General features: G+C 40.9%; 1 non-coding gene across 1 annotated transcript; it reads left to right on the forward strand.

Annotated features, from left to right (window-relative positions):
* Positions 1–24,856: 24,856 nt before the first annotated feature.
* TRNAC-GCA (transfer RNA cysteine (anticodon GCA)) lies at positions 24,857–24,928 on the forward strand. The gene has a single exon. It is a non-coding gene; the product is annotated as a tRNA-Cys (tRNA).
* Positions 24,929–26,325: the final 1,397 nt, after the last annotated feature.

Genomic DNA, 26,325 nt, shown 5'->3' on the forward strand with positions numbered 1-26,325 from the left:
CTCCCTTAACATTTTCCCATAATAGCGAAACCAGCCCCTCCAACTTCTTTTTCTTACGAAATAAGTCCATAAGTTACCCTTTAACCCCCAGCCATTTAAAATCTCTTCATAAGAAGTCCAAAATTTACTCCTTAGACCCCGATTCCATAAATTCATTTCATTTTAAGTCCAAAACTTACCAAACAGCCCCTTAGCCTCTAAAATCTTTTCAAAAGAAGTCCCATTAATTACCATTTAGTCCCTGCCTTCATAAATACTTACAAAACTAATCTGAAACTTACACTTTTAACCCCCAACTCCTAACATTCTTCACAAATTAGTCCGAGACTTACATTTATTAATTTATTTAAATAAACGGGGCGTTACAATAGTGCTGTTTGTAAATTTTTCAAAAAGAATATATTTTCTAGACACGGAATCCCTCGAACTATTATTAGTAACGGGGGTTCCCATTTTAAAATTTGGCATTTTGCAAACTTACTAAAATACTATGGTGTCACACATAGGATAGCCACTCCATATCACCTACAAACAAGTGGACAAGTAGAGGTGTCAAATAGGAAAATTAAACGCATCTTGGAAAAGACTGTTCGTCCCGACCGAAAAGATTGGTCCCTAAGATTAGATGATGCATTATGGGCATATCGTACAGCCTATAAGACGCCCATTGGAATGTCCCCGTGCCGGCTTGTTTATGGAAAGCCATGCCATCTCCCGGTGGAGTTGGAACATTGTGCTATGTGGGCCATTAAAAAGGCTAACTTTGAATTAAGCGATGCAAGTACGGAAAGAAAACTTCAAATTGTTGAATTGGAAGGGATTCGAAGGGAAGCTTACGAAAGCTCAATGATCTATAATGAAAAGACGAAGGCATTTCATGATCGACATATTATTCAAAAACAATTCGTTGAAGGACAATTGGTGTGGCTATTTAACTCTCATCTCAAACTCTTCCCCGGAAAGCTTCGGAGTAAATGGAGTGGACCTTTTGTGGTGACAAATGTGGCGGATCATGGAGCCATTGAAATCAAGGACTCGAAATCCGGTGAACCATTCAAGGTAAACGGACAAAGACTCAAACCATACATTCGAATGGTAGATGGTGAAACGACACTCGTTGAGAAAACAACGCTCGAGGTACCACAATATTCAGGAACAACTTAGTCGAGGTAAACCGTCCGGCTGAAGACGTAAAACTTAGCGCTTTTCGGGAGGCAACCCGTGGTTTGGTATGTTTTTAGTTTTATTTTTCGTTTTGTGTGGTTTAATTTTTGTTTTTTTGTAACGAGGACGATCCAAGGTTTAAAGTTGGGGACGAGGTATTTAATTTTTGTTTAAAATTATTTTTTGCTTAAAAAAACATTTGGCGTACTAGAAGACGTCTAAGACGCCGACGGGCTGTCTTGTTTTTTTCCCCCGACGAAATCCTTGCTGAAATTACAAAAATACCCCTCGTTTTATGGGACGTCCAAGGACGCGTCTAAGACGCCCCCTAAGACGCCATCGCGTCTTTCAGCTTATTTTGAGCATTTTAGGTCACGTTTTTTGCATAAGTTCTAGTCTCCTCTTCTCTAAACTGCTATGGCCGAAAACCCACTTGTTCTTGCCTGTTTTTTTTATTTCTCCCTCAAATCTCAACCAAAACTCTTGATTTTTGTTGCAATCTTCAAGAAATCAAGTGAGAAACATCACATTACAAGATTTACACACTCAAATCACATATTTTGGGCCGATTTCAAAACCCCCAAAAGTTAGGGTTCGAATTTTTAGACTTATTTTTGGGTTTTGGGTTCGAGTTCATGGTTCTTCTTCACTAGAAACACAATTTCAACAAGGTATGTGTTTCAAAACTCCATCTTTTAGTTGAATTTCGAAATTTTTTCATGTATGTTCATGTATGTTTGAAATTTTGAAAAAGATGAAGAATATGATATATATTGGTATGAATTCTTGTGAATTAGTGTTTGTAGTTGTTAAAAGTATGTTCCAAACAAGTTGCATGTGTTGATTTGGGAATTTTCTGAAAATTGAATTTTTGTTGTTAATTAGTAAAAATCAAAAAAGCACATATATTGTTGGAAAATCATTCTTATGTTTACATTTGTGTTTAGATTAAAAATTCAAGTTTTTAGAAATTTTCAGAATGACACTGAATTTTGACACTGTATTGTTAGTCTAAATATTTATATGTTATAGTTATGTGCAAGTTTTAGTTAAAACTTGTCAGTTAACCTTTGGTTTAGCTATGTTTTTACTGATTGGATAAATTTTTGAAAAATATTTAGTTACTGAAAACATAACAGGACTTAAAACAGTTATTTATTCAGACTGCATTTAAATTAACTTTGTTTGGAACAGCTTGCCAACTGAATTATTGTTTTATTTTTGTGACATTTGATATGTTTACTGGCAAGTTTTGTTTTGTGGTTTTGTGTGTGATTCATTTTGCAGATGCCAACAAAGAGATCAAGGGTAGCATCATCAAGCAGTGCAGCCAGACAACCAGCTAGATAGCCAGAGCCAAATGTACTTGTCGGTTTTAACCCACAGTATCAGACATTGCATGAGCATCCAGATGACATTCGCCTGGCAGTTTATGAGGCGACTCATCCAATTACTGGATTTATTATGGAGTACATGGTGAAGCGACCGAGCTTCACTGGGTACAATATTGTGGAGACGTTTGATCGCTATGGATGGGGTGGAACGCTGGACTTCAATCCCACGCAGATTTATGTTGATATAGTGCGGGAATGGATGAGGACACTTTGACGTATCGAGGTGCCTGGTAGGCCGGAGGAGTTGGAGCTAATTGGTACGGTTCGTACTCATGATATAGTGATGACTGTGCAGGGTATTCGGGACATGTTTCATGTAGATACTGGATATCATCTGCATGATCTTGAGAATCAGCCGACTGAGTATAGATGTATTGGCACGAGGGGGGGTAACCCTGGGGTTAGCATAGCAGAAGTATACCATACAGTATTCTGTGAGGGGATGAGGGCATACGACAGATTCCGCAAATCGATGCCTTTAGCAAAGGCATTGCATAACATTATCATGGAAAATGTGAACCCGAGGAATAGTGATCCCAGGGCGATGAGGACACATGACTTATATGTATTATATGGATTGATGACAGGATCTATCTTTATCTCTTATGCATATAATGCTATGTGCAACATATGGTCCTGTTTTGATATCCAGCACAGAGTCATCACCCCCCATGTTGCCCAGATATCGACATATGTGACTAAGGAGTTGGGGAATAGGATAGGGTCCCACGAGCTACATCATACCAGCGTATCCTTCACCCCACTGCTACTTCTTTCAGACACATCTCATTTCATGTTGAAAATGGGAGGCATACTCTGAGGGATTCTGCCACGAATCAGACATACACCGCACCACTCGGAGTGGGGGATGAAGAGCCATTCGTAGGTATTTTCAGGGGGATCAGCAGCAGCAACAGGGACAAGCAGCAGGTCAGGGATGGAACATGCAGGCAGCTTGGGGGGACTTTGTAGGGAGGCAAAACACGCATAAACAGGAGGTGCAGGCTTGGATGGGGAGAACAAATATATGGATGGAGGGTGTCGACACGACACTAGCTGATCTTATTGAGCAGATGCGACTGGTTGGCATTACAGCTGACAACACTTATAGTGTTGCTACTCGTCAGCTGTACCAGCAGGAGTACTATACAGATGCGGCTTATAGACGCGGTCGTGTACATCATTACCCGATGGACATTGATCTACCACAGCGATCTTGAGCGCCAGCACTGGTTTTCTACCGATCTGGGGACCCGAGTGACTATCCATCACCATCAGAGTACGAGCATTATAATCCACCACCAGCTACAGCAGACACCATTCGATTTGATGATTTAGTTGGATCGATCTTTGGGTATCCTCCACTATACCCACGATATCCTCCACAGCCGCCCCCGCAGTGAACTTTGGTGAGATCCTCTTTTGATTTTTATTTTTATGGTTGTGTGATGAAGACTTTTTCTTTTTATATTTATTTTGATTTTCTTGTCTTTATTTGGGATGAAAGTATAGTTATTAAACTCATTATTATTATTATTCTCTCTTGGGTTGGTTATATGAAATATGTGATGAGTTAGTAGCATCTCTATATCTTGAATGTAACTCATCAAGATGAAAAATGATAGGAGTTTTGTACATCGAGTCATAATATCTATTTAATATTGATTTTGTGGGTTGCTCAGCCGGTTGGGTAATATTTATATTTATTAAAAAAATTGTTATGTGAAATACCCAAGTGTTTGAAAAATGAAGGTTTTTGGCTCGAGCCTATGATCTTTCAATTGAGGACCCAACTGAACAATATGTGCCATCATGCTCTGAGTACTTGGTCTTACTTACTCCTGCGCCTTTGGGTTGGGAGGGGACTATTATTGTTTTCACACAACCAAAAGGCAACATAAGACATTGAAGAACTTCCAAGTATATATATTCAAGCTCAAGTCAAATACAAAGATGATCAAATCCGATGAAGCCATCAAAGAACTTGAAGAATGCACAATCAAGATAAATATGAAGAAAAGTTCAAGTTGAATACATTGTATGAAGCAATATGTGACCCCTCGATAGCGGGAGTATATGGGTTGGTCCATTAAGTGTTACCGACCGCGCTAACTATGTTAGTGAACCTTGAAAACGGGACTTTGGCAATGAGTTCAACTGATTACTTATGAGGTTGATTATTGGAAAGGTTTCAAAAAGTGGAGGGTTTCAAACAACAAAGTAAAATAAGCATAACATGTGTTTTGAGTTTAAAAGTCCGGATAAGAAACTAATAATCCCTAAAATCAATATATTGTGCTATTGAACCTATTGTGATAAAATGTACGGAATTCGTGATTCCATTGAGTTTTTCTTAGGATAAGAGAGTAAGACTACGCTGATTATTTCAGGCCAATCTCGGGACGAGTTTGGAATAAAGTTGGGGAGGTTTGATAAGTCTATTTTATGAATGTACTAAATTGTAATAAATCTGTTGAATTGATGTATAATTGTCCAAGACTGGCACTACTTTGATGAGTTGTTGAACTTCATATGCAGGTCAATATATCATACTAAAAGTGGGTGGATCCTGCAAGTAAAATGGATTGCTAAAGTAATGGAGAAACGTTGCTGGGAAAATTGACCATGCTTCAATGTTTTTGTCGTATCTCAAGGTATGGAGCTCCGATTGACATGAGTCAAGACGTTCTGGAAACTAGACAATATTTTCTACAACTTTCATGTTTTGTATTTCTGCTAGTTATGTAGTTTTGACCACCAAAACTTGCACAGAAGATGAAGGACGCCTCCAGGTGTCTAAGACGTCTCATAGGACGCCCAAGTCAAACAGTCAACATCTGGGCAAATTTCGGAGCAGGAAAGAAGGAAGGACACCCTTCTCCATCTTACAATGCGTCTAAGACGTCCCCTAGAATGTCTTGGCGTTTTAGGGGCGTCTCGTGTTGGAACGGTCTGACGTTTTGGCCATTTTTTAGTGTATTTCAAGGACGACAGAAGGCATGCTAGGGAAAGGTTTCATCAGACCGAGTAGCTCACCGTGGGGAGCACCGATCCTTTTTGTCAAGAAAAAGGATGGTTCACACCGGCTGTGTATTGATTACCGGGAGTTGAACATACTGACGGTCAAGAACCGTTATCCATTTCCGAGGATAGACGATTTGCTCGATCAGTTGCAAGACGTGTCTTGGTTCTCCAAGATTGTTTGAGATCTGGATATCATCAGATGAGAGTTTGCAAGGAGGATATCCAGAAGATGACTTTTAGGTCTCGTTATGGGCACTACGAGTTTGCGGTGATGCCTTTCGGGCTCACCAACGCACCGACAGCGTTCATGGACCTCATGAACCGGGTGTGCAGGCCAATGTTGGATCGATCGGTGATCTGTTTATCGACGATATTTTGGTGTATTTGAGAACCAGAGAGCAGCACGAGGAGCATCTTAGAGAGCTTCTTGGAGTATTGACGTCGGAGAGGCTGTATGCCAAATTCTCCAAGTGCGATTTCTGGTTACGAGAGGTCCAGTTCTTGGGACATCTCGTAAATCAGAATGGGATATTGGTCGACCCGGCCAAGATTGAGGCAGTTATGAGATGGGAGGTGCCGAGATCCCTGTCCGAGATCAGGAGTTTTTTGGGTTTGGCCGGCTACTATCGGAGATTTATCAGAGATTTCTCCAAGATTGTTGTTCCTCTTACCAGATTGACCCGAAAGGGTGTTACATTTTCCTGGGGGCCCGAGCAGCAGGCCTCATTTGAGACTCTTCGCCAGAGATTGTGCGAAGCCCTGGTGTTAGCCCTTCCCGAGGGAGTGGAGGACTTTGTAGTCTACTGTGATGCATCTATATCAGGATTGGGTGCGGTGTTGATGCAGAGGGGGCATGTGATAGCATATGCATCGAGGCAGTTGAAGTATCATGAGACGAGGTATCCCACCCACGATTTGGAGCTGGGGGCGGTGGTGTTCGCCCTCAAGATCTGGCGCCACTATCTGTATGGAGTCCGGTGCACCATATACACAGACCATAAGAGTCTGAAGTACCTCATGGATCAGCCCAACCTGAATATGAGACAGAGGAGATGGTTGGATGTAGTGAAAGGCTACGACTGTGAGATCTTATATCACCCAGGCAAGGCTAATGTGGTAGCCGATGCCTTGAGCCGTAGAGCAGAGAGTGCACCGATCTGAGGCGTGTGTATGAGGATGACGGTAATGACTCCAGTCCTAGATACCATCCGAGAGGCTCAGGTGGAGGATATGAGGCCAGAGAACCTCAAGAGGGAGCGGGTGATCGGGCAGGTTTCCGAGTTTGAGACGGATAGTCGGCGGCTTATGACTTTCCGTGGGCATATTTCGGTGCCCTATACAGGTGGAGCTCGTTGTATACTAATCGAGGAGGCACATAGATCGAGATTCTCGATCCATCCAAGATTCACTAAGATGTATTTGGATCTAAAGAGAGATTATTGGTGGCCTTGTATGAAGAGGGATGTGGCATGGGTAGTTGAGAGGTGCTTGACTTGTCGTCGGGTTAAGGTGGAGCACCAGCGTCCACATGGCTCGTTACAGCCTCTAGAGGTTCCCCAGTGGAAGTGGGAACAGATCTCCATGGATTTTATCACCAAACTACCGCGAAACGTTCGAGGTGCCGACGCGATATTGGTGATTGTGGATTGGTTGACGAAGACTACTCATTTCCTTGCTATCAGTGAGAGCTCTTCTGTAGAAAAGTTGGCCGAGATTTATGTGAGAGAGGTTGTGGCTCGGCATGGAGTGATGACATAGATAGTGTCAGATCGGGATGTGCATTTTACTTCCAGGTTCTGGAAGAAGTTTCATGAGGAGTTGGGTACCCGATTGCACTTCAGTACCACATACCACCCACAGACAGAAGGGCAGAGTGAGCGGACAATTCAGACGTTGGAGGACATGCTGAGTGCATGTGTTATGGACTTCGGAGGAAGTTGGGATACTTATTTTCCCTTGCCTGAGTTTTCATATAACAACAGCCATCATTACAGTATTGGCATGCCTCCCTTTGAGCTCTTATATGGGAGGAGGTGTCGGACTCCCATCTGTTGGGGAGAGGTAGGGCAGGTCAGACAGAGGTTACTGACAGCTCAGATTCACCAGAAGAGTTATGCAAACCGGCGACGATCCGAGCTGGAGTTCCAGGTTGGAGATTTTGTCCTCCTGAAGGTATCCCCGTGGAAAGGGGTGATCCGATTCAGGAAGCGGGGGAAGTTGGGCCCCAGATATATCGGTCCTTTCAGAGTGACTGCCAGAGTGGGGAAGGTAGCTTATCGGTTGGAGCTACCTGTAGAGTTGAGCCAGATTCATAACACCTTCCACGTGTCCTAGTTGAGGAAGTGTGTAGCCGATGAGACGGCAGTGGATGCTAGCCTGAATTACATTGAGAGGCCAATAGAAATTTTGGATAGAAAAGTTAAGATCCTAAGGAACAAGGAGGTGCGACCGGTTAAGGTGCAGTGGGAGCACCGCAGGGGATCCGAGTGGACTTGGGAGTCGGAGTCCAAGATGCGCGAGCAGTAACCTGAGTTGTTTCTGGAGCATGACTTCGAGGGCGAAGTCTGATTCTAGTGGGGAGAATTGAAACATCCCGACTCTCAAGTATTATATTTATATATTTATTTTTGGGGTTGATTGAGTGACTCGACGAGTTGTATGCCCGACTGGTCGAGTAGAGTCGGATTAGTCACGTGGGTTTAATGACCAACTCGACGACTCAAAGAGCCGACTCGCCGAGTTGGAACTGTGTGAGGAAACCCTAAATCTTCGGGTTTGTGTCCTATTTAAAGGGCCATAAACCCTCATTTCTGCCTCACCAGCCACCCAACTCCCCTGTGTGAAACCCTAATCGCCAAGAGTGAGCTAAGAGAGAAAAGAGAGTTAATCTTGGGCATTTTTGTGATCTTTTGGAGGAGAAGTGGAGAGCATCAAAGCTTGGATCAAGAGGAGGCTTTTGGATCCAGAGATTCCTCAGAGTTTTGCTTTAGTTGGAGGTAAAAAGATGCTAACTTGATCATTTCCTTATGAGATCTTGGTTTAGGGAGTTTTTAGGGTTTTCTCCCATCTATCTTGTGTCATTAAGTCTTTTGAGCATGGCTTGAGGTTGAAACCTCAGATCTGGACTGTAGGACGTCTTGTGAGTCTAAAGACTCGAGCTTTATTGAGCTGGAGGCAAGATCTTGTGTATCTAACCCTTGTTGGAGCTTGTATTGACATTATGAGCCTAATATGCCATGCATGCACGTAAAGGTTGCAGCTTTACGTGATATTCGAGCCTTAGGAAGATAGATTTGAAGTATGGGGTATCGGTTCTGCCTTAAAACGTCTGAATGAGAATTTGACTTAAGGGACTCGACGAGTCGATGAGCTGACTCGACGAGTCGGTTGGAGCTTGTCCCGATGAGTCTGAACACGCTGTAACTCGGCGATTTGACGGGTCAACTCGGCGAATTGAGTTGGACTTTCAAGGGTTCTGAGGAAACGAAGGGACTCGACGAGTCGCATAGATGCACTCGACGAGTCGCATAGATGCACTCGACGAGTTGGGTCAACATGGACTGTTGACTCGAGTGTTGACTTCTGTTGACTTTAGGGTTTGGTCAAACTGAGGGATGGAGGTCATGGAGGGGTAAAATGGTCTTTTACCCATCCCAAGAGTTAAAGAGGGACTAACATGAGTTTATTTAGAGTTGTGATCTTTAAGTGTTAATTAGAGATGCTTATTACATGTAGGCGGGGATTAGACTGTTCGAGGGGTATTCAGTTTCCTTGCTTGCTTACGAGGTGAGTCTGTTGAATCATAAAAGTGACCCTCTTGAACTTGAGGTACTGCAGCCCACAAGGATTCGCAGTCAAAGCTTCATCAGCAACCTCATCCGAAGTCATCATCAACCGCAGTTTTATCTACTTAGTTTAACTTTATCTACTTTTATTGTAGTACTCTCTATTGTCCAATATGCCTTGCATGGCTACTCTTAGAGATTTGATCCAATGTAATTCCTAAGTCTCTATATATATAGAGCTCAATCTTTCTAATACAAAATCTATGCTATCAATTACATCTCTTAATTCTATCTTATTACGCATCTTAAATCTCTCCTTACTTTCAAAGTTCACTAGAACACAACTGAATATTATTTCTCTTCGGAGCAAGTCATTTGTGACTTAATCACTAAGTTTGATCTCACTTACTAACTTGGTCTGAATGCATTCCATGTTATGAATCAACTTATGTGTATACTTGATATATCACCTGCTGTTATTTATATTTCCTTACACTTCCGCAACTAACTCTCTAATTATCTAACTCGTTAACTTATAATTATTGTTGAGCTTTTAGATCCTTTGAGATAAACTATTCTGCAACTATACTTATTCTAACGTTTGTTCAAGTGTGTCTCAAGTTTTTCTCTCAACAATTGGTATCAGAGCCATAGTGGTTGCTTTTTGAAAAACAAAACTCTGATTTTTTCAAAGGGCCTTCTATACAACTGAAGCTTGTTTCTCAAAAAAAACTTCAAAAAAAAAAAGGAAAAATGGCACAAGCATTATCTCTGAATGTTTCCAACAGTGTTGGTGGTTCAAATCGAGCCCCAATATTGGTAGCAAATGAATATCATCACTGGTCTCAGAGAATGGAAAGATACTTAAGGAGACTTGGTAGAGATGTATGGCGATCCGTAGAAGAAGGACCACATGTCCCTGTTCTTACACCAATTTAAACCGATGGCGCCACAGCCAGACTAGGAGGAGGACAACCAGTCATGAACCGTCCCACCAAAGATGATCTCGATAAAATGGAAAATTATGATGTTGCCTTTTATGAAATCTCTTGTGGAGTTGCTCCTGACAACTTCGACATTATCATAAACTGCAAATCAGCAAAAGAGATCTGGGAACTTCTCAAGAATTTGTACGAAGGCTCAGAACAAGCTCAAGATAAGAAGCTCACAACTGCACTCAATGAGTTCAACAACTTCAAAGCTCATACTGGCGAAAGTTTAGAAGACTCCTTTAAAAGGTTCAACCTGATAGTCACCAAGTTATCAAATGCTGGCACCATCCGCAGTAACCATGAAACAAACCTTCAGTTTCTCAACGGTTTGGGAATACATTCGACTACTGCTAAGATGATAGTTCAAGGAGATAGAAAGATTCATTCTTTGTCTCTCTACAAGCTCTACGGGGAACTGCAAGCACAAGAATCAACTGTACTCAAAGACTGTGCTGACTTCGGAGGACCACTTGCTCTTATAGCACAAGCTCCACATAATCAATCCTACTCTCCCTCGTATGACACTACACCGCAGTCATACGAAGCTGACTCAGACTATGATGATGAAGAAGAATTTCAGAAGGCTATTACTCTTGTTAGTCAACAGTTCAACCGGCTACCACCTCCTTCTTTTCGTAAAAATCAACAGTTCAACAAACCTCCATTCAACCGTAACTTTAACCCACAGAATAACCATTCTCGTTATCCCAAAAGTTCTCATCCACCACCGCAATCTCAAAATACTCAACCAAAGGAGGCATCGCAGTCCATTCAAACCACTGACTCCGGTACTCCCCCAGAAGACAAAACTGATGTTGTGATTTGTCACAAGTGCAACAAAGAGAATCATTTTGCAAGAGATTGCGAGGAAAATGTAGTAAAAGACAGAGCATTCTACCTTAGAATGGCTCATGAATTGGAAGAAAAAGAAAAGGCTAGGGCATACGTAGCCCATGTCAAAAGAGACCATCAAGTTTGGTCATCCGGAGATGAAGAAGAAGCCATCAGCAATGTCAAAGGAAAAGGCAAAATCTGCATGCTGGAAACTGCGGATGATGATGGGTCTACAAAGCTAAAAAAAACTACTGCTACATGGCAAAGGATGGAACTCTAAGCATCGTCGAATAGGTAAAACTCATGATTCAAACTCTAAACTATAGCATGCATGACTGTCAACCCTTCATAGACAATCTTAATGACACATGTGATGCCGTCCTTACAGACTATAACAAAGCTTTAGATGAGAAGAACATAGCGTCCCAAGAAATGTTTCATGTAAGAGGACGACTGGACAACAAAAGACTCAAAATGGCTATGTTAGAAAAGGACTTAGAGTTAGAAAAAGATGCAAGAATGTTGAGTGAAACACAACTAGAGATAGCTTTAAACCAAAGAAATTTAGCTCAGAGTGAGATTGTACGCTTAAATCTATTAATAGAAAAACTGTTCAATGAAAGTGAAGCTATTGAAAATTTGGTGAATAATGGAATTATGGACAATACATACAATTGGGGTTGGTCCAATGGATATCCTACCGCAAAGGATTCCTCACCCCGGTTTAACAAAGATCGACTGTGTGTCCCTCCGGACCAAGAATTTCATTTCCCAGTCAATGACAAGACCTTTCCCGAAGATATCAGAACACACTTCGGTAGACTTCATAATCTAAGTAATAACTATGTCATAGAGGAAATCGTGCCTGAGGTTTCGGGTCACACAAGTGATCAAACTCCTATCTGTGGCACAATCTATCCAAGTTCTCAGACCTCATCAGTTGCTGATGAAGAAATTATCATAGAGAGTCTCGAAGTCTCACAGGACTTCCCATCTCTGCCCTCAGACCGCAATGTCTCTCACTGTAGTCATGAGCTGCAGAAGTCCCACAAAATTCCTACTGAAGTCCCAACTCAGACTTACTCTACGGTAGTCAAATCATCCTTACCGCAGTCCTCAATAAAAGGCTTTGTGACTCTTCAGCCAATTCATCATGAATTACCCATATAGAACTTTGAAGTGGGTCAATGCTCTCAAAACCCTGAATCTTCAAGTTCGGATGAATCAAGCCCTCGTTTTCAAAAAATTTCAAAGGCTTCCAGGAAACCGCATCTGAACACTAATGATTGCGGTTCTCCAAAAACCTTAGCAAAAAAGGCTTTCAAATAGGAAATTCGATCCCGAGGCACAAATCGACAAACCTTTTCTAAAAACAAAAGACATATCAGATCTCCAAAATCTAAAAGTCCAGAAAAGTTTGTTTTCTCACACTATTTTTCAAAAAACTCTCCCATCAAGAAAACATGCAAAAAGGAATGTACAGTTTCAACAGTCATTCCAAGCTCATCTGACACAACCCAAAAGAGTGTAAGGTCTTTTCGAAGCAATGGTTTTCAAATCTATTCCTCAGATGATCCAAAATGGAAGGGTATCTTACCCACTCCAACACTTTTAAAATCACATCAAAATTTTAACAAGTGGAAGGGAATTTTACCAAATCCAATAAAAAGGTCCAAAGAATCTACACGTGCTAAATCTTTTTTGAAACAAACTTTTTCAAATTCCAACAGCACCAATGTCAGATATTACGAACCTCGGACCGGTCACAAGCTTACTTCATCATTTAGACCGCTGACCAAACCAAGTGTCAGAACAAAAGACAAAATTTCAGCATGTCAATGTCAATGTAGTTGTTAGAAACCTCGTAACTTTTCCAAAAAACACAACACTCCAAAAACTCACAAACACCCAGGATTAGGATTAAAATTTGACACGAAACCAGTCCCTGCAACCTCGGTTCATGCATCACTTAGAAACTCAGCTTTTGGCCCAGGCTCCAAACTAGTTTGGATGCCTAAACTAACCGTGTAATTCTCAGGCTCTGTGCAAGGAGGAACAAGAAGAAGAATGGTTAATCGACAGTGTCTGCTCCTTGCACATGAACGGAAGGTTAGAATACCTTCGGGATTTGAGGCCAATTTGCAACGGTGGAAATGTCACATTCGGCAACAATGCGAATGGGATAATCCGAGGTTATGGTGTTCTTACTACGGGAAACTTCTCTATTCAAAAGGTTGCTTATGTAGAAAGCCTTAAACACAATCTCATCAGTGTTGGTCAACTATGTAAGGCAGGCCATCGAGTTGAATTTGATGACCAATTTTGCTATGTAATGACAAGCGATAGAAGCACGTGTGTAATCAAGTCCCGATCCGAAGGTACTATGTATCCTCTGGACGTATCTCTGATCATAGGAAAACCGTAGTTATGCTTCCTATCCAAAGCAGTATCCGAAGTCAGCTGGCTATGGCACCGCAAGCTAGCTCATCTCAACTTCAGATACATCAACAATTTGGTCACCGGAGAACTAGTCAGAGGTCTTCCAATCCTCAAGTTCAGCAATGATACTCTTTGTCCTGCATGTGAATGTGGAAAGCAATCCAAAGCAAGTCACCCCATGGTGATTGACTCCTCAATTTCTGAACCATTGGAACTCTTGCACATTGATCTCTGCGGTCCATCTACCGTAGCCAATCTTCATCACAAAAAATACATACTGGTTATAGTTGATGACTTCACACGGTTCACCTGGGTTTCTTTCTTAAGACTCAAATCAGAAACTCCGCAGATACTGATCAATTTCATCAAGGAAATTGAACTTCAGATCAAGTTACCAGTACGACGTATCCGAAGTCATAATGGAACCGAGTTTACTAATCATCTTCTAAATAGTTTCTTGATTTCAAAGGGTATCACTCACAACTTCTTAGCTCCCTACACACCGCAACAAAATGGGGTAGTAGAGTGAACGAACCGCACTCTAGTAGAAGCTGCCAGGTCTATGCTCAACTTCGCCCACCTTCCTCTCTACTTCTGGGTCGAAGCAGTGGCCACAACTTGCTTTGTACAGAACCGAAGCATTGTGTGTAAACGTCTCAGCAAAACATCATATGAGGGCCTTAACAACCGCAAGCCAGATGTCCGATTCTTCCATATATTTGGGTGTATATGTTTCGTCATCAACAACAGAGACCACCTTAACAAGTCCGCACCGAAGTTTGATGAAGGCATCTTCCTTGGCTACTCCACTAACAAAGTTGCTTATAGGGTTCTCATTAAACGCACAAGGCTGATAATTGAAAGCTTCGATGTGAAATTTGATAACTATCACATCCGCAACACCGCTCCATCCACCGAAACCACAGCAATCCTAGAAAGTGATATTCCTGCCTCTTCGGGTCCACTAAATCTAATTGAAGTAAACTATGATGATCTCTTCGACCCTGTAGAAACAGCCAAGTTATCCGAAGTTCTTTTGTCCCTGGAATCTCAGCAGCAGCATGCTGACGTATCTGGTCCTACACCGTCCGATGAGGTATCACTAAATACTTCCACCTCGCCGATTGAGGGGGAAAACTCAAATCCGGACCATACAACAACCATCGAGGTTCCATTACTAGAGGATCCAGCTCCAATCCCTATCCGAAGAGACTTTCAACCATCAAACGTTTCTTCAGACTCGGATAATGAAAACATCGAGAACATTGACACAAGAACAGACTCAAGGATTATCACACTCCCATCCGCAACCCAGGGGGAACCTTCTCAGGTTCAAAAGGAACTCCCGTCTGTACTCCACGGGGAACCTTCACCATCTGCTCAAGGAAACTCTGATCCCACCTTTCCCGTTTAAGACAATTCAGCAGGATGTTCTCAAGTCCAGGAGGAACTGCCATCTCCAACCGCAGAGTCTTCCGATATTAAAGACATTCCCTCTACCGCAACTGCTGATTATCTGAAATCCGTCTACACGTATGGACGAAGGACCACCCACCAGGTCAAATCATCGGCAACCCATCTGCAGGTATCCAGACTCAATCTTCCAAGGATTTATCTGATCATTGTCACTTCGCAGCATTTATGTCCTCGGTCGAGCCCCGAACGATCAAAGAAGCATTACTAGAACCAGACTGGATATCCGCAATGCAAGAAGAGCTAGAAGAATTCAAAAGAAACAAAGTATGGCAGCTCGTTCCGAAGCCGCAAGGTCACACCATTGTTGGTACTAGATGGGTGTACAAGAATAAGTTGGATGAATCCGGTGCGGTCGTCAGAAACAAGGCAAGACTAGTTGACAAGGGATATAGTCAACTTGAAGGTATTGACTATGATGAAACGATGCTCCGGTAGCACGAATAGAAGCCATCCGAATCTTCTTAGCATACGCAGCTCACAAGAACATCAAGGTTCATCAAATGGATGTGAAAAGTGCTTTTCTCAATGGTGAATTAAAAGAGGAAGTTTATCTTCAGCAACCTCCGGGCTTTGAAAGTCTTGAATTCCCAGACCACTGCTACAAGCTTGAAAAAGCAGTATACGGTCTAAAGCAAGCCCCAAGAGCGTGGTACGAGACTCTCTCTGAATTTCTTGTCTCGTCCGGATACAAAAGAGGAGTGATTGATCCCACTTTATTTAGAAAATCAAATGGTGATCACCTTATGCTTGTACAAATATATGTGGATGATATCATCTTCGGATCAACTGATCAAAAAATGGTGAATGAATTCGCTAAGCTCGTGACCAACAAGTTCCAAATGAGCATGAATAGAGATATTAACTTCTTTCTAGGACTTCAAGTGAAACAAGTTCCTCAAGGGATATTCATTCATCAGGAGAAATACACCACTGAACTGTTAAAAAAATATCCAATGGACAACTGTTCTTCGGCTAAGGTCCCCATGGCCTTCGGATATAAGATATATGCTGATCCCTCAGGCGAATCAGTGGATCACAAGACTTATAGAGGTATTATTGGCTCATTGATGTACCTCACCGCAAGCGGACCAGACATCGTTTTTGCAACAGGTGTATGTGCAAGGTACCAGGCTGACCCAAAAATGTCACACATGACCGCAGCCAAGCATATTTTAAGATACTTAAAGGGTAGCAAGACTATTGGCTTATGGTACCCCGCAAGGAATGACTTCAGCCTACAGGCATTCACTGATGCAGATCATGTCGGATGCAGACTAGATCGAAAAAGCACCTCCGGTGGATGTCAATTTCTGGGTGGAAGACTCGTCAGCTGGTCATAAAGAAAACAAAATTGTGTATCACTGTCTACCGCAGAAGCTGAATATGTGGCCGCAGCCAGCTGTTGTTCACAAGTCTTATGGATGAAAACACAACTTATGGACTACGGATACAGAATGTTGCGGATACCAATTTACTGTGACTCTGAAAGTGTTATAGCGATTTCTCACAATCCAATTCAGCATTCCAAGACAAAGCATATTTAAATACGGTATCACTTCATCAAGGACCACATCCTGAAAGGTAACATCGAACTAATTTTTGTCCATACTCATGAAGATATTGCTGATGTATTCACAAAGGCACTTGACTCTACAAAACTCAACAGTTTCTTACAAATGTTAGGAATGATGAATCCGGACCCACAATTCTTCTTGAATTGATAGGTACCGCAGACCATCATTGGTCTCTGTTGCGGTCCTAACTGAAGTTACTTATGATAGATGGTTCAAGTGTTCTTCTCAGTTCTTCTACTACAGTCATCCAACCATCCATCCGTAATGACAAATGATCCATCCGCAATGAAGTCTCAATCCGCAACCACATTGATTGTTTTCTCAACTGTTTCATTAATTCTTGAATCATGGTGTGCTATTTAATGATCCTTCATTAAATAAGAAAAACATTAAAAAAAACATTCCTTGTGTAACTGTCCCATTCCTTTCTTTTGAATAAACCTTGTGTCAGACCTATTTTAGGTATGATGACAAAAAGAACGTTTTTCCATAAACAAATCCTTTTTAACCTGTCCCTTCCTATTACCCCCAAAACGTCCAATCTGTTACATCTTCCCCTTTTACACAACAGATTAAACCCACCCTCACCACACGTTCTTCAGACGTGATGTATTAGACTGACACTTCATTAAATGCCAACCCTTTTTGGTAAATCTCGAAAAATAAATTAAACCCTTTCTTAATCTGTGGCTCAGATTTCCCCTTCTAATCAAAGAAAAATACCCAAACGTTTTTTACCTTATCTAATTTCACTTAGGGTAAAAACAATTACCATTTCAAATCCAACACTATAAAACCCCTTCTTCTTCCCCAAGAAAGGTTTACGCTTTCTGAACATCGAACTTATTCTCCATCTTCTTGCACTCTGTTTCTGCAACTTTCTTCAACTCTCAAAAAAATGGTGAAATCCGGCATTTCGAAGAAACATTCCAAGGCATCTGCCTCAGCAAACCCTACTGGTTCAGACTCTGCATCAAGGAACCAAATGCCAACGATTGCTTCAAGCAATTTTAGGGTTGTGTTCGAAGAGCATTCTTCCTACAATGCTCCGATCAAGTTAATGATGAAGTTCCTGACCAATCACCCCCTGTTTGGCCCCTTCGATTCATTCACAGATGTGGTTCCTCTTTCAACTCTGTTCAAATGTGCCTTCTCTGCATATCGACCACTCGAAAATTTTCAAGAGGTGCATCTGAATCTGGTGAACGATTCTTTGGTCATTCTGAACAAAGAAAAATTCCTCAATGCCATCAATCTGCTAGTTCATCCTTCAACCAAGGTTTTCACTCCAAGCATGGCGGACATCCTTTCTGCACTCTATCAAATGGGTTACCAGAAAAAGATCAAAGGCATAGGTGAATTCAAGAAAAATCAATTGCCTGCGGTGTGGTAGTTCGTTTGCCACTTTGTAATCTGCAGCCTGTCAGGCCGAACCGGAGGCACTGATAATATGGGTCTCAAGCTATTGGAGTTGGTATGGAGTATTTTCACTGGCCACGATGTCAACTACGGTCAGATCTTGTGGGATGACTTCTTCCAGTACATTCCCAAAGAGAGTCCAAGAGAAAACCCTACCGAACTCACTTTTGCTAGGTTCTGGTCTCTATGCATCTCGGATCTTCATGCGGATACAGGACTTCGCATGGGCAACGATACCAACCTCTTTATCACCAAAGATTTTAAAAGGTACAATCCTTCTACTGATCAATCTGTTTTTGGACCCATCAGATGGCTACCAGTCCATATTCTATCTACCCTTGGTCTTGAAACCACTGATGTCACAGACCATATAGAGGCTACGGAAGGTATTAGCCCATACCTTCCTACCCGCGTCTACAAGCCACATCCGCACTCACCATCCCTGGTAGTACCGCAGTCCCATCCTCCACCACTCTATCCAACTTTTCTTTATCAAAAAGACATAAGAAGTTAGCCTCAGCCCATCAAGGCCCCCTCAATGTCTCCAAGAAACATGGAACCCCAAAGAAGAAAGATTCTCCCAAACAAGCTGAACCTTCCAAGAAACGAAAAATCATATAAACTGTGCCCTCAGATGACGAATCAATCGAAAATCGATCTCACTCTCCCTCTATGAGTGATTCTGATGAGGATGCACAACCCATATCTATACTCAAGAAAAGAAACACCAATCCCACAGACCAAATGCGTGACCGGACTGATGCCGCAACCTCTCAAAAGGCTTCGGTAGTCCTTGGGGTGGCCGCAGACACATTCAATACCACCATCGAATTCCACTCAAACACAGAAAGTGTGTCTGTTTCATCTCAACGTGGAGACTCACCCCCAGCTCACTCCCAAGAGGATGGAACTGGTTCTCGCCCTAAGGTCTCCAGGGCTTCCCGTCTACACTTCTTTTCTCCTGAGGAATTGAACTCCATCCTTTTGTCTGTAACCCAAACACTGCAAACACCTTCCCAACCGCAGGGCAATTCTTCCGCCTTTCCCAGAACTGAGTCGAGGCCAGACTTGACCACTGGTCAAGGAGACCGAGGAAGCTCAGGAAATCCTACTCTACTTACATCTTTTACAGGTGGTTTAGGCATGGTGAGCACCAATGTGCAAGGATCCGTGGACCCGAGGGACACCTCGGTGCGTTTCCAAGGATTTAACGGTGATGAATCGAATGATTCATGGTTACATTACACTCCGGTTTCTGAATCCGATATCAAGAAATATGTCGCTTTCCGTAGGGCATTTTAAGCAAGGAAGGATCAACAAATCAAGCAACTTCAACAGAAACAACAGGAGATTCAATCTGTAGTCAAGTACTGGGCGGACGCATTCAACAACGCTAATACCGTAGCCACCATTCTGAAAGTACAAGAGTAGATGTCCGAAATGGCTGAGACGATCCGCAAGGCTCAGTCCACTCATGGTGGTGAAGGTACATCTAAACTCCCTCCAACTCCAACTCCAACTGTTCGAGATTCTCAAGACCAGGGAACCGCAATCGAAGTTAGCTCCGCTCCTACCTTCGGATTCGATGATTTTGATCTCAATGAGGTAGATCAGCCTAACCCTTCTGATGATGATTTGATGATGTTTGATGAAGAAGAAGAATCGAGTGGCTCTCAACACTCAACCTCCAAGCCTAAAGAGAAAAAGAAGAAAAAGAAGATGGATGTGTCCAGAAAAGAATTGCTCAGTCTACAAGCCAAAGTAGATCAGATTCTAGCTGCGGTCAAGCCCACTCAACCACAACCTGAAGACATTCCAGGACCGCAGTCCTTAATTGAAAGAATCGAAAGACTGGAAACCCGTGAACGACTGGCTGCTGAGCGCATTTCCCTGAAAGTTGAAATGGGAATCCGATCCCTGGATACAATTCACCAGGCTGATCATACACAATTCATGGCTGCTGCGGAGCGCCTCATCTCCGAGGTATCCGCAATCAAGGCAGATTTACAAACAGCCATTGCATACCATTCAACTCACTCACAAAAGCTGATTGCTGAGACTCACACTGCCTATGAGTCTACCATCTCAGTCCTTCAATCCATCATCAACAGACTTCAACGATCTTTAGCGTCAAATTTTCATGGCCCCGAGATTCTTCAACTTACTAAGGAGATTCATCGACTACTCTTCAACACCGCCATCCCAGACAATCAGCAACTGGCTGATGCTCTTAAAGCTTAATTCCGGGAGGTGTGTGCCAAAGTCGATGGTCTCAAACAATGGCTTGAGGATGCTCCTATGTTGCATTCCTCAAGAGAGGGAAGTGATGAAGACCATCATTCAAACAGCGCCTCTCATCATAGGAGCTCCCCCATCATAACTAAAAAAATTCCCTCACCGCAACCATCTCCTCATCAGACACCACCGCATCAGTCTCCACCGCAACAGAAAATCACTCAAGAAAGTTCTCCTGAGCGACCGGAAACTCCTCCCAACTTCAAGAATCTTGCATCCAATATGTCATCCGAACACTCCAACGACTCTCCCACAACGAAACAGAAGAAAGCAGATTGGAAAGCAGCCAAGTTTGCTGAACTCATCTGGAGAGAAAACGGATTCGACATCACCATGGATGAATCCTTAGTCAATTCCTGGATCAATCCCCACCGAAGACTGCTGGATGATGACTACAAACCCTACCTTACTTATGTTGAACCCCCCTCTGACGGTTACTGGGATGTTCCAATCTCCCCAAATGCTAAATACTTCACTGTATTTGAGCAGTTTAACCGTAGCCTACCTGATCACAAGAGACTGCCTATGGAATTCGAAAGACTCAATCGATTCTATGCCAAACATGCTTCTTCCATAGAGAAAATCTGGTCTAATGATAGACCATCCGCAGTCAAGAACTTTATGCCCCGGAAATTCATGAAAGCTGACTTCATTCAATATACTCTTACAAGAAGGAATCAGGACTACGTCCGCACCCAAGCTGACTTCCCATGTATGAATCCAGAAGAAGTCTTCCTAATAGCAAAGGTGTTCCAAAACAAAAGCGAGAAGTATCCAAAGATGAAGGTAGCACTTGAAAGGTCAAGCACATTTCTGAGGGAAACCGTCTGTGACTTTGCAAAGATTGATGCAGACATTTACCCTACAATTGCCAAAAAGTTCGATCTACCACCACTTGATCCTGCACCGATGCCTACCGAAGGTTATCAAGATAGATCCCTAGGTGCAACAAACTTCCCAGAACTCGGAGTCATTTTCAAAAGGAAGGTCGATAAAATCAAATACTTCATTCCTATGACTGCCATGAATCGTCTCACAAGGAAGCAACTTGAAATTTGTCGAACCGCAGTTGAAAGATCAAAACACACGACTGCCGAAGTCAAGTTCGAAATTTTAAGAAGGATCACATGGTTGGAAAATATCAGAAAGTTTTGGTGGATTCTGATCAAGTTCTTAAAACTTGATAACTGAAGAGAAGTTAAAGAGGTCACTTAGGGGGAAATTGTTGAATCATAAAAGTGACCCTCTTGAACTTGAGGTACCGCAGCCCACAAGGATCCGCAGTCAAAGCTTCATCAGCAACCTCATCCGAAGTCATCATCAACCGCAGTTTTATCTACTTAGTTTAACTTTATCTACTTTTATTGTAGTACTCTCTATTGTCCAATATGCCTTGCATGGCTATTCTTAGAGATTTGATCCAATGTAATTCCTGAGTCTATATATATATATATATATATATATATATATATATATATATATATATATATATATATATATATATATATATATATATATATATATATATATATATATATATATATAGCTCAATCTTTCTAATACAAAATCTATGCTATCAATTACATCTCTCAATTCTATCTTATTATGCATCTTAAATCTCTCCTTACTTTCAAAGTTCACTAGAACATAACTGAATATTATTTCTCTTCGAAGCAAGTCATTCGTGACTTAATCACTAAGTTTGATCTCACTTACTAACTTGGTCCGAATGCATTCCATGTTATGAATCAACTTATGTGTATACTTGATATATCACCTGCTGTCATTTATATTTCCTTACATTTCCGCAATTAACTCTCTAATTATCTAACTCGTTAACTTATTATTATTGTTGAGCTTTTAGATCCTTTGAGATAAACTATTCCGCAACTATACTTGTTCTAACGTTTATTCAAGTGTGTCTCAAGTTTTTCTCTCAACAGAGCCTTCTCACTATACTTACCTAGAGTGGTAATCTCTGTGTGACCAGAGGGTCTTATGTGCTTATATTGAGTATTGTGATATCCTGCATTATGTCTTTGTGATTTATGATGTGTATTATTCTGAGCTTACTGAGTTAGGACCGGAGGGTCCCACTGAGACACATTGACAGGAGGGTCTTATCCGAGCATAGCCATGAGAGGCTAATGAGTTATGTTTGGTATTTTGGGGAATTCACTAAGCTTTGTGCTTACCGTGTTATGTTTTATGTGTTTCAGGTACTTCTCAGGATCACGGGAAGGCGCTGGCTTGATTGTACACACGAGGCGGAGTTACATTTTGAGGATCTTGGATTGTGTTTAAAACATTTTCTGAATATGTGTTTTTGAAAATATTGTCATTTGGGGTTTTGTGAACTATGTTATGAGAATTACATGATTTTTGAAATGAAAATTTTGTTTGAAAATTTACGGTGTTACACTTGGCCAATTTTTCCACTGGTACTGGACTTGTTTTTGAAGGACTTGGTTTCACAGGACTAGGTTGATCATCCTTCTTTGATCCTCTGCGTTTCTTCGAAGGACCTTCTTCAGACTTTTTCAACAACACTCCAGTCTGAATGGATGGACTGATAGTCTGTAAGTAAGCTACCAAAATAGGGTTTGATGTATCAACTTTACTAAGCATCGCATCTGGGATACGAGCAATGGAAGGAAACACATCTAGACTGTCTTTGGCGGTTTTGGGATAATGATAAGTTGAGAATTATGTTGTTTCTTCGCCTTCAGGAAACATAATCCCTTCCTTCTCATAAACGAATTGTAATATTAAGCTCCAGTATCGAGCACAAGAAATCCCATTTACATCATTCGTATTGCCAATACTTTTGACAAACTCATTCCAGATTTGAGTTGCATAGTCCACCTGTAAATCATAGTAAATCCCTGCTACCATTGCATACACTTCCAAACGAGCTTTATCCAACCCCACACATCGACCAGTCAGACAAAGAAGGTATATTCCAAATAGGAAGTTCCAGATATAGGGCACTCCAGACTTTTTAAAATCACTAACTTTGGTAAGAATAGATTGATAACCCATCTCATTGAACATATAAATGACTTGCTCATTCGTGACCTTGTAGAAAGGTTCATCATTTGGGATATTCAGAATCTGAGCAAAGAGTTTCTTGGATAACCTGAATTTCTTTTCATTCACCAATTGAAAAGTCACGATCTTCATTGTCTTGCTGTAAGTAGCCGTGCAACCAGCAAGTGACAACCATGAAAGTGGTACTGAGAATGAATTGAACATTGCATTCGACATCACGAAATTCTGGAGAGCAACGATTAGCATCTGTAAACCTTCCGGATAAGCATCGACATCTCCAAGAACTTGGTAGTTAGTACTTTGGATCTTCATGATTGGTTGGGATGAAACATCTTCACTGGTTTGAGATTGCTTGGCCGCCATTGTTAGGGTTTTGAAGAACTTGAAGAATTACAGAGAGAAAATAACACAAATCGTTTGAGAAGATTAAGTGTGTGTAAAGTTGGAATAGAATCCCCAAATCCCTTTTTATACGTACACCAAATTTGAATTCCAAACAGTTTGCGCATTAAATGGTAAGCCACGTATCATCCAGAAAAGTGGAGCTAGAGTCGTAAAGATAGCCACGTGTGAAAAAGTGATTATCACTTTTACCTTAAAAACCGCATAGTAACCAGAACTAGGGATGGCAAAAAGTCCGAACCCGACGGGGGAACCCGAAACCCGATCATTTCGGGTCGGATAACGGGTCAATTAACATAAATTTAAAAAAGGAAAATTGCATATTTTAAGGGAAAATAGATTCTATTAATTTTAAAAATCTGATTGTATGGATGATAATTCTCCTAATTCGGAAATTCTTACGGAATATGTTTATCAATATATTGAAAAATAACAAATATGATTGAACCATACAAGAATACACATTCTGACATAATATATATTTTGATTTAATGAACTTCTTGAAGAATAACAAAATTTTGGATATAAGTTAAAAAAAATTTCATTACATTCTTAGAAAAGAAAAAAAAATTATATATTATTCTATGAGAATGTTACGCTTATTAATAACAAAAAACTCAATATATAAATCATTCTACCAGAATATACTATTACATATATTTTTTCATTATATTGTATATTATTCTGGTAGAATAATCCATTCTTTTTTGGAAGATTGGTGGTCATTGTTCATCTTCATCCCATACAATGTTCATCTTCAAGATTCTATTATGACAAAATCAGAATTCAACATTCCATTCCAGTAGAATGTTGTAAGTTTCATATGTACCATGTTTTGCTTTGATATCTCTCGTTTCGTTCCCAGCCAAGAAAACAAGAACATTCTTGTTCTTGATTTCATGTATACCTGCAAATGAGAAATACAACCACTCATTGTTATTACTTCATCTTATTTCCATGGCAATTTCAAGCAATAAACACCACATCGAATTCTGTCAAGCAGTCATGGGTCCATAGCTCAGTGGTAGAGCATTTGACTGCAGATCAAGAGGTTACCGGTTCGAACCCGGTTGGGCCCTATTTTTTCTTTTGTTGTAATTTCGGTTTTTGCCCTTATTTCTACTTTTTTGTAATTGAGTTAATAACACCTAATATCAAAGCAGAAATTATACTTTTTGCCCTTATTTGTAATTATACTTTTTTTGTAACCACTTAATAACACCTAAAATCAAAGCACAAATTTATTCATATAACATGGAAGAGCAAATCAGAGTCATAAGCACAAAATTAGTTTAAGCTTACCAGTAACAATGTCTCTGAAGAACTCAACGGAATCTGTCAACTCAGCAGCAGTTTTGCCATTCCACTTAACGGCGAGTGACGGAATAGCTTTATCCTCCAGATACACACCAATCCCTGTGAACTTCACGAAGTTACCTTCGATTTCCATACCTATCACACCTTGCGCATGATAGAAACCACGATTTAGACGATTCAAACTCCAATTAACAATAAAATTGTAAACCTAACTGAAGTGATGAAAGTGACATGATTTTTTTGTCGGTGGAAGATCGAGTATAATTACTGATTTGAATATGGGAATTAATACGTGCGCCGGTGAGGATCAAAGTGGTGGTTGCACCAGGAGGCTTGATGGCTGGTGGAAATACGACATATTCGATCTCGAGACTGGTGGGGGACGGCGGTGGAGCCATGGTAATACAGTCGGAGTTGAACGGAGAGAGTGAGAGAAGATATTTGACTGATGACGGCTGTATATAAGAAAAGAAATTAGGTTAAAAGTGAATGCTAGCATGATTATAGGGACTATTTATGGAAGCTATTTTTCAAAATACTAAAATACCCTTGTTTATTTATTTAATTATTTAAATTTTTATTTAATTTTGATTGCCCTAGATTTATGCATACAATAACACAATACTTACTTAGAACACCTGAACATATCTCTCTCTCTCTCTCTCTCTCTCTCTCTCTCTCTATATATATATATATATATATATATATATATATATATATATATATATATATATATATATATATATAATTTGTTCGAATCATTTTGATGTTAATTGCACGCATTTAAAGATAAAATACTTACTATGAACAATCTTTTTAGTTATTAACAATCTATTGTAAATGATCAGTTTTTATATTTTGACGTATAAACTTAAATCAAATAATTTTTAATATAACGTCCAATTTATTTTATTAAAATGATGCATCATATTTTTAATTTAAAAGGAGGCTAGAATATGTATTTTTTATAAGATATTGAGGTACTCTAAAACGGAATAAAGATTTTGTTATGAATTGTTGTAAACCTGATAAGATACCCGAAACCCGATGGGGCGCCCCGATAAGATACCCGAAAGATATCGAGGCGGGTTGGGAAACCATGCCCCTTCCCGAAACCGACCCGTTGCCATTCCTAACCAGAACGTCACATCCATCAGTC

The sequence above is a fragment of the Lactuca virosa genome, chromosome 6 (assembly GCF_052849685.1).
Source record: "Lactuca virosa cultivar CGN04683 chromosome 6, Lactuca_virosa_CGN04683_v6, whole genome shotgun sequence".
Lineage (NCBI taxonomy): Eukaryota > Viridiplantae > Streptophyta > Magnoliopsida > Asterales > Asteraceae > Lactuca > Lactuca virosa.